General features: G+C 38.8%; 1 long non-coding RNA gene across 3 annotated transcripts; it reads left to right on the top strand.

The window, feature by feature from the left end:
* The first annotated feature begins 1,822 nt into the window (after window positions 1-1,822).
* On the top strand, window positions 1,823-7,123 carry LOC136419030 (uncharacterized). 3 transcript variants are annotated; one of them, XR_010753048.1, is made up of 6 exons: window positions 1,823-1,951; window positions 2,300-2,424; window positions 2,895-3,071; window positions 3,644-3,791; window positions 3,848-4,335; window positions 5,066-7,123. It is a non-coding gene; the product is annotated as an uncharacterized lncRNA (long non-coding RNA). The 3 variants fall into 3 exon arrangements; XR_010753049.1 differs by having other exon boundaries at window positions 2,895-2,964; window positions 3,848-7,123; XR_010753047.1 differs by having other exon boundaries at window positions 3,848-7,123.
* Window positions 7,124-9,847: the final 2,724 nt, after the last annotated feature.

Below are 9,847 nucleotides of genomic sequence, written 5' to 3'. Positions count from 1 at the left end.
TCCCCACACATAAAGCAAAAGGTAAGAAAGCTCGGAAGAGGTCCGTTCAATCAGAGACGGAAGCGTGTTTCCACATTTATGGCAAAGAAGATGGATCCGCATGACATGCCCAAGTACATGAAGGTTCTTTTTAGCCAAACAGCGAGCAAGTCCAGATTTCTGTGGATAGTATTCTCAGAAACAAGTGGCTCCACGTAAAAGAAGGTCCCCCGTCTTCCTAAGGAGAAAGTTTAGTTTAAATTTGTAGCACAGCAAAGTACCAAAGGGAAATTAAAAGTGACCCATTAAAAGAAAAGTCAAGAAGGTAAAAAACAACGGCCCTTTTCCAAGGTATGCGCACGGAAGTTGGGCCTCAGTTTTTTTGTATTCAAGACCTTTGGAATATTTTTAAACTTCATCGGTCAAATTAACTCATCGAAGTGCAGTTGGTCAAGCAAGATTTTAATTTTTTTTAGGCCCGTTTGAGGTGCATTACTTAACAGTGAAACAAATTACTTCGTAAGTCGTCTCAGAGTTTGTCGAAATAGTTTGCCGGAAGCAGCAAAGAAATTACCTTCTAATAGAAATTGTAAATTGGGGATAATTTGGTGAAGGAAACCGTTCACCACAGAATCGCGACAAGTTCCCTATCGTTTAAAAGGTAATTTCATCATTAGATTATCGGAATTATTCAACTCTAGAAGTTATAAATTGTTTAACAACTTGGAGAAAATGTTAAAGTCAGAGATTCATTAGTCCTTAAGTTTAGCAAGGTAACGATAAAGTTCACAATAAGAGAAAGGGCAGGCGGACAGAGCATCTTTAAACGAAGCAGGCAAGGGTGGGAAAGGTCTTCGAAAGAAAGGGACCGGAAGGTACCTTTCTTTGGGTCCGAGGGACTCACCAGTACCGGGAAATGTGAGGAAAAAAAGAAACGGATGGGCGGAAAAGGGGTCGAATCGTAGGAATTTGCTTTTCTTACCTACTCAAACTACTAAATGTGGAGAAAGTCAACAATTCTACCCCGACACGTCAATAGAGTAGGAAATTTTAAATTAGTATCCTCGCGGTAAGGCGTCGAACTTTTTTGTCAAGAAAATCTTGCAACAGGTTAGCATAAGGAAAATGCCCTCTTTTCTTTCATTTTACCTAATTTAAAAACATCACAGGTGTCGTTTCTCAGCCCGATCAGCTGTACCCGGACAAAGGGCAGGTAGTACCGACATCGCTTCGTAGGTGATGATTCAGTCGAGTATTAACACGGGGACGAGAAAGACGGCGGTGACGCACGCGGTACTAATAATCGAAATAATCGGGATTTCTCTTGTTCTAAAGACCAGTGAGGAACTGGGTTTAACAAATTCGGTGAGGGAGTGAGTGAAACTGGAAATAGTCGGTGTGAAGGATTTAAAAATTTAATTAAAACGGTGGAAAGTCGAAATTACTCGTAATTTAAGTTCGTCGAGAAAGTACCTCAGGTCCTTTTGGGATCGTGGTCTTCGACCACGACATCGCAAGTCGTTTTTCGGGCGTTTGAGGTTTAACCGCGTATTTTTCTGTTTCGAACATGTTTTTCAGGAATTAACATTGATTTTTAACAGGTATTTCTTGTTGGAATTAAGAAAAGTATTTATTTAAGATAAGTACGTTTCCTAATTAAAATAAAACCAAAGAACGTTCGAAGAGTTATCGATTTTTTTGTCGCTCGTGGCGCCATCTGGGAACGAGGGTGCGCAAGTATAGAGTTCCGGTCTTGGCGTCATTCGTCTGTGCATTACGAACGACAACATTGACGTGCGTCAGCAATCGACTCATCACAATTTTCCGTTCGTTTGTTTTTGTCATTGGGAAATAACCTTAAAGTTTTAAGTTCAAAATAAAAGTTTTGCGCCCTTCAAAAATAGAAAATTAGGAAGCAAAAAGCAGGGAAAACGCGACGCCAGGCCACCGACAGAAATCTAGGAACTAGAAGGTACGACAGAAACGAAACCCACCCGTCGCGAAAGAAATTTCCAACAATTCTCCACATCCAGTACCCATCATAGTATCCTCGGAGCATACTTAAACTAGGGACAAATTGTTATTTCTTCCAACGCGAAGAAAACCTATCTCCAGTACCGTGCTAAAGCACAGTCTTTGTAAACAACCACATCAGATTCATCATCAAAGTTCGATAACCCGTAGACTTGCTATTTGAATTTATAGGAGTTGAGTTTCAAGATCAATCTTAGGGATCTCTCTATTCTTGTGTATAATTAACGATAGGGAATATTACATTCTCGGTGGAAGGATAGGCAATATAGTCGTCTGTGTTTTTTAGGATAAGAACCGCATGGGACAGAAGTAAAGTTGTGGTTCCCCGTTGAAAGGGGGAAAAGGATTTTATCACCTTGGAAAGTGAAAGCCGCCTACCAGAGAAAAGGTTTCTGACAGCAGTAAAAAGGGGTAAATAGTTTTTAACTATTTTGTGCAAAGTAATAATTGTAATGATGCGAAGGAATAATTCATCCTTGGGTCCAACCTTTAATTACACGTATTTTTTTCTTCATTGTAGCAGCATTTTTCCTCCCTTATTAGGCATATTATTAATTGTATATTGTTTTACCAATTTATAACATATTTTAAATCATATTAAACATAGATATTACATTAAAAAAGTGAATACACAGTAGATGCCTAACAATAAAGGAGGGAAAAAGCATTTTTCACTTCATTTTAATGTTATTTTATTGTAACATTTTTGAAACTTACATTTACCATGGTTATCCATTGTTGTCGGCCTATAAACGACTTCGGTATCATCTTTTTGATCAGTTAAGTTCCATTTATCTGTATCGACATTCAAACTTATGGATACATCCTCGCCGTTCCGCTATTGCTTAGAGACATTTTGTAATTGAGACGTGTACTTTTAGGGTCTCGAGAAGAGGCTTTAAATGGAACAATAGTGCCCAGTTACCGCATATCCTGCACCTCCAGTATTGTGTAAGTTTAGCAAAGGAAGAAGCTTTTTGAGAAACCGGCAGTGTTCGAAGAAAATCAAGAGGTGGTAGACCGACTAAACGAACCCCAGAATTTGTCGAAAATGTGAGGCGAGTAACGGAAATAGTCTACAGGTGGAAAGAGACCTACCAGTGTACTTACAACTTTATCGATTAACATAAAAAGCAAAAGGACATAGAAGATAAATTTTTATTTCGAATTTTGGAAAGTAACTTCGAAAAAATTCGAATTATAGAGGATGCAAAAATGTCACCCTCACTACCTCACTACCACCACGTAAATATGTTTAAAAAAGTATTACCGTTCCGAGCACTACGTTATTTAAAACGTTATTTTTTCTGATTTTTTGAATAAATTTAACTCGTAACCTTGTAGTCAAGTGGAAAACTGTTGCGTATGAAAATATTATCGGTTGATCGTATTATTATTATTATTATTGTATCATTGAATGTATCACTTGATCGGTCGTATTGTGGATGAAATTTTTTTTTTAATATCAAAACGATGGGATACTTTTGGGAGGGCCACGTCCCAGTAATAGCGTGTAGAATCCGTAGAATCCAATATTTATGGGAACTTTTTTTACTATTTTGGCTCTACTTTCACCTCCTTAAATTTGGTATCGACTTATGTATATAATAAATTTTACGATTCGTTAAAGGAACTCGACACGGGGAGATCGACGAACCGGGAGGGTAGGTCCAAAACGAGGTTTTTGCTCGAGTTATCAGTATAACGAGGAAGGAGTCGTCGGGTAAAGAAAACAGAAGAGGACCAATGGGGTTTTTAGGGTACAAACCGGAAGAAAGGTTTGTGGCTTCGATAGGTGTGAAGTGAAGAATAGATAAAAAGTATTTGGTAAAAGGTGTGGGTAAAGCTACAAAGAAGACGACACCGGCCGGCTCAGGCCTAAGGTTCCCAGACCGGGAATTCCAAAGAGTCTGTGGGGGGGGACACAGGCCCAGACAAGTAGCTTTTGTCGAACCTTTCAAGGAAAGTGGAATTACTACGGTTTCGCATTCGCGGATCCGCACGTTTAACTTTCCCAGAAGAGACACTCCTTACTTCTTCGGGGAGTTCGAGTCGAACAAAAACAACATACTAACAGAAAGGTAGGTAATACACGGCAACTAACCCCCCGAACTAACCTAAGGTGTAGAGGTGAAGAGCTTTAAGATGGGTTCCCCTCGAGGAAAAAGATCGAGGTGGATAAACAGACGTATAATAAATTAATAAAAGGAAACGAACGTCTTTTACTAAATTTCCCAGAAGGAAGAAGGAGCCAAAGATATACGTATACAAATACATCGAAGGAGACGATTATCGTTAAGATGATCGGTCGTTTAAGACGAGGTAAGTTTCTCGTCTCTCAGGGAGTGGTACGGTGGAGTTCGATCAGTTAAATTTGTCGGGTATTTTCTCACAGCAGAAAGACACATTACTAATTTCACCGATTAGGATAATTTTATTTGGAATCTTTAACTCGGGTTAATAGTAGTTTTCTTTCGTACTCGGGGCCCCAAGGGCGGCGTCCTTTAAGACAAGGGGTAGAGGTCTCCGTTACATTAGGAAAAAGGAAATTGGATTTTGTTTCCTCGCGAGCGGAAGAGTGGAACTCGATTAGAAATTGTCAGGTATTTCCTCCCGGCACAAAGACAATTTGCCGATTATAGAGTCATTTCATTTGGAATTTTAATTCGGTACGTTATTTCGTTTCGATTGAATTCGAATCGAATCGAAAGAACGTTAAAATTCGTACAAGCTCACAACAAATTGAGGTTTGAGTTATTTTATTTCGTTAAGTCGGTCCGTACCACAAGGAAATGGATCATCGTCGTCGACGAGGAACATTTGATAGTTTCGAAGCAAAACGAACCTAAAACGTTATCGTTTTGTTAGAACAAAAGCCGAGAACGTTTCTAAGTAGGCGGCAAATTTGAATTTTTCGGAGGATTCGTATTCGACGTAGGGGTGGTACGCCAGAAAATAGAATTGTAAAGCCACCGAGCAGCCGTTTCCTTATAGAGATTTAGGATTTTACCGGAAGGATGTGTGGAACCTTTTCTGAAAACGTCCTTTTTAGGCTAGTGGAAGAAAGTAGTCATCCCGAAAGGGGTGGAGTGCACAAAAAAGGAGGTTAAAGGAATCGAACGGGGAAACAACAGAACGTGGGAAGTAAGGAGAGGGAAGGATTCGGAGGATTATACGGTGAAAACACAAGAAGGGAAGAGATTTAAACGGGAATACAACGCCACACAGAGAAGAACGGGATGTGGAGCGGTTAGCTCTAGAGGGGAGGAGAAGAAGAAGAAGAGGAATTTGCTAGTAGATAATTAATTTGGGTAGTGAAATGGCCAAAGCAAATCATATAATAAAGTAGGCATCTCCGATGCAAAGTATACTTTCGTAAATCGAAAAGTAATTGAAATTTAAAAAATTAAAATACTCATTTCAAACAACGTACCCCAAGAGAAATACTTCTTCGTTTTAAAGAACGTTCCATTTAATCGACAACTAGAAACGAACATTCTTTTATCCTTCGGATACATTATATTACGGGTTACGTCAAAAGCAGAACGCGACAAAGTGCATTTAGAAAACAACGCAAGACAGCTCTCTTTGCCATTTCACCATCAACGTATTTTTCCTGTATTTTTCTTCGTAAACCAATTACGAACTTCTCCAAAAGTCTCGAACCTCTTCGATAATTTTTGAACTCTAATCTAAAGTAAGAGGATTATTTTTCATTTATAAATTATTATTACATCATAAAAATAAATACACCACAGTTGCAAACGGTCGTTCCAGTCGTCCAGTTTGGAAAATACCCCGGAGGGAGGTCAAAACTTTTGAAGAAGTCTTTTAGATAGGAAGAAAGGGAACGACATGGCGAAGGTGAAGTTTTTAAAGTTTCATAAAAATGTTTAAAGGAGAGAATCGCAGGTTTTTTTTTAAACTTTTTTAAAAGTTTTTAAGATACGGGTGACTCAACACGGACCACAGAAGACCAAGTAAATTTTAACCATACTTTTAAGAAATCGTCCGATCGTCCTCTTTCTTCATAATCGATACGGTACAAGTAAGTACAGGGGGTAACGGTTTATAAGGTTCATTACGTATTTTGGTGTATTTCTTTCGTCCATTCCCGTTTCTATGGGGTGTTCGGGGAATATCTTTCGTAAAATAAAGTTAAGATTTGAGTTCCATTAATTTCCCCGACACATCTCGTAGAAGTAAGTATTCGTACGTTCCTCCGTATCTACACAGACATACCCGGTAGACGAACGATTTTTCGAATTCGTAAGTGGACCGTTAGTGCCTCGGTGCGCCATTACTAGGTGTCTTCGTACGCCATCATTTAATTTTTGGGGGCACCGGTTCATCGACAAGGAGGGACAAGGGAGGGATACATTTCAAGATTCGTAGCATCTCACAGTTCACATTAACCAACGAGTTAACTGGTGGTAACTCGTCGTTCTTGTAAGTACGGGAGGAAGAAGGTACGAATACAAAGAAACCAAGGAAATGACCACGTTATTTCATCGATAATTATATTTTGGACGTGACAAAGACAGAATTTTTGGTATTATACGGGGGGTATTATACGACCGATCGAACAAATTTCCTTATCGGGTACGCACAAGTCATTTTTTTTTTGTGTGTGTTAAAAAACGTTTAAGAAAAGCCGACTTTTACGGTAAGAACACTCTGTTCTTAAAATTTCCAGAAAAGGAAACGGTTCAGGCGGTTTTAGACAATTTTTGCACTTTTTCGTTAATTTTTAGGTGGCGAAGCGTTTACTTTAATAGTCAGTCAGTCGAACGGACGAAAGTAGAGTCTAATACGATAAATAAACTTTTATTATAACTAGTTCCATAATTAAGTTCATATATATCCTTTATTGTTTAACCCTGTATTAAATTAGAATAAATCACTGGTCGCAAAAGATAGAGAGTCTGTTTATCATCTTGACCGGAACGTAAAATGCAGAAAAAGATTCACCTATCAGCCTGTTCTAACATAAGTGTGAAGAGAAAGATTGAGGGTTGTGAACGTGGGAAGAAGGTAGAATGGTATGTGTTAATTCTTTTAAAGATAAACAGATGCACCAGGGGGTGACCCTGATGCATCTTTGGTATGGTGGGTCATTCGATTCCCGAAAAGGACGAAATAAAGTTGGTTGAGAAAACACGTGCGTGTACTTTCATTAAAAATAAAGCCTCTCATCCTTAACACTTTCGTTATTATACATCTCGTTACTCGTCTTCGTAGGACTTAAGCGGTTGAAGTTCGATCGATAAATTATGAAACACCTTGTGGTGGATTCGTTGCTTTAGAGCACACCATTATTGCATTATCTTATTATCGTATGTAATATTTTCAGAATTGATACTTAATTTAGGACACGGTAATAGTGGACAGTACCTTAGGATGGTACGACACGTAGCAAATCCAAGTTGTAGCTTAGTATATTTCAGGATTTATAACTTTGGGGCGGCGCACCATTACCGCGTTCTAGTAGCGGTAGTAGGTTAGTAGTAAGTAGTAGGCCGACGTAAAAACCTCGACAGGAGGGTTCATTTCGTTAAAGGATGTCCCCAATAATTTGCGGATCGATCGAGAACTGGCGTGAAAGAACGTGTGAAAAAGCTTGGTCAGGACTTGACGAAAAATCCGTTTGACAAGAAAAGAAGGTCGAACAAGGTATTCGCAATGGGTGGTTCGTTTTCCGGGTTGGGTAGTCGAGTAGTTTAGACTTACAGGGTAAGGCATTCTCGTTCCGATTTTGGTCGATTAATAAAGAGGTGTGTTTCGCAAACTCCGGTATTATTATTTTTCCAAAAAGGATTCGCTTTTCTTACACGTAGACGTTTGCAGTTTACATCCCCCCACGGTACAACGTTAGGATGATTATCCAGTTGGAAGTACCGTTCAACCTTGTTCAAAGCTTCCGCCGCATACGATCCGAAACGATAGAGATTAATACAATGTGCAATTTTTGCACCAAAAGGTTCGTATCACCCCGTTTGACCTGTTAAGAATAAAACCGAATCTGGTACAGAAAAATTAGCATTTTCATTTTTTATGTCAATTGCGTGCAAAATGAAATAATCGAAAAGATACATGTACGTCAGATTTCGAACCCTCTTAGGAAAGGAGCAGCAAAGAAAACACAAGTCTAGGTAGCAGTGCTTTACTTCTTCTCCGCGATCGGGAATCTAATGGACGAGACTCCCTTACCATCACGCATGGTAAGCAGGGAGTCTCAGACCCCAAGTGCGTCCGTTGTATCTTCACCAAAATAGACGCTAACCTGCCCGCGTACTTCCCGTGTTTTTTTTTCTTCCCTTAATCGTTCTCTTCGAACTTCAATACGTTTTCGACGAGACGATAAACGGACGCTCTTCATCTTTACAACATAAGATTTATTCTAACTAGTACAAGTTTAGTCCATTTCCCAAAAATATGATGTGGGACGACCCTGACAGGTAACTTGACGATAACATACTACTACGTACATGCTAAACGAATTAATAAGCAACCCCGTATAACTTTCTCTAATAAAGCTCACGTGATGTACTCGTACGGAATCTGAAAGAATAATCAGAGGAACGTGGCGTAGAAACGAGGTAGAAAGAGAGCAATTAAAAAAATTAACGAAGCAATAACTATCGACGGAGGTGGACATTTTGAAAAAAAAATAGAGTTATTTGTTTAAAGGATAAGTAAAAAAGCATTTATGAAAATAAAGTTGAGACAAACGAATGGAGAAACGATTTTGAATGTGAAGAATATAGAAAAGCCGTAAAAGAAAATGTAGGCATTGGTAATTTGGGGGGGGGGGGGGAGAGAGAGAGAGAGAGAGAGAGAGAGAGAGAGAGAGAGAGCGGTAACAAAAGCTTAAATTCTTCGTAAGGTAAATTTGGTCGGAGACAAAATACGAACGTAAGAAAATTAGTCACGAATATTAAAAGATTTTATAAAATTTTATCAGATGGCAGACTCGATAATATACGTATCAACGAATGAAATGGAAACGTGTTACAAATCGATTACGAGTATAAAGATTGCTATCTAGAAAATGATTTCGATACCAATATATTCACAGCTGCTTTTACAACTGCAAATGCAAGGCGAAGATCGTACGAAACGTTAGACGTAGGTCAGGAGAAAGTATAATATATGTCGGAGATTTATTAGTCTTTAAGATGTGTAAAAGTAGCATTAGGATAGACAATAAGATGAAGGGCAGGCTGGCAGGGCCATCTGAAGATAAAGCACTGTCGAACGAGGTCACTATTGCCACGGCGCGCTTAAGTGGCCATGTGTGCTAATTATTTGGGTGACACTAAATTATTGGTTCTTTGGTAATAGGGACTAGCAGGTACTTTTCCCACGGTTCTAAAGGACTCACCAGAACTGGGAAAAGTTAAGAGAAGAAGGAAAAAGAACGGGCAGTGAATAGATTGATGGGAAGAAGAGCGGTCGTGGAATAGTGAACTGGTTTGTCTGTCTCTTCTATCTTTCTTTTCTGTTAAATAAAAATAAAGCGATATACAAAATACAAAATGGAAAATACTTCTCAAGTTAATCCGACATATATTACGATACAGATAGCGTTGTTGAATGTCTACGGGGAGATTGGACCGACGAATTAGGTAAGGGCGTACGGATAGTTGACTGGGTACCAACAGGCCCAAAGAGTCGTAACGAGACTAATACGGGTGAAATCGTTCGTAAAATAAAAGGATTTACATTACACCTTTACGTTACCTTGCCTCATAAATAAAAAAAATCATAAAAACAAAAAATATCAAAAACGAAATTAACAAAGACTTCCAGATAATTCTCAAATTAATTTTTA

Source organism: Euwallacea similis, unplaced genomic scaffold (genome assembly GCF_039881205.1).
Source record: "Euwallacea similis isolate ESF13 unplaced genomic scaffold, ESF131.1 scaffold_58, whole genome shotgun sequence".
In the NCBI taxonomy this organism is placed as follows: domain Eukaryota; kingdom Metazoa; phylum Arthropoda; class Insecta; order Coleoptera; family Curculionidae; genus Euwallacea; species Euwallacea similis.
The sequence above is the reverse complement of the archived record's forward strand: the minus strand, read 5'-3'. Positions and strand labels throughout refer to the sequence as shown.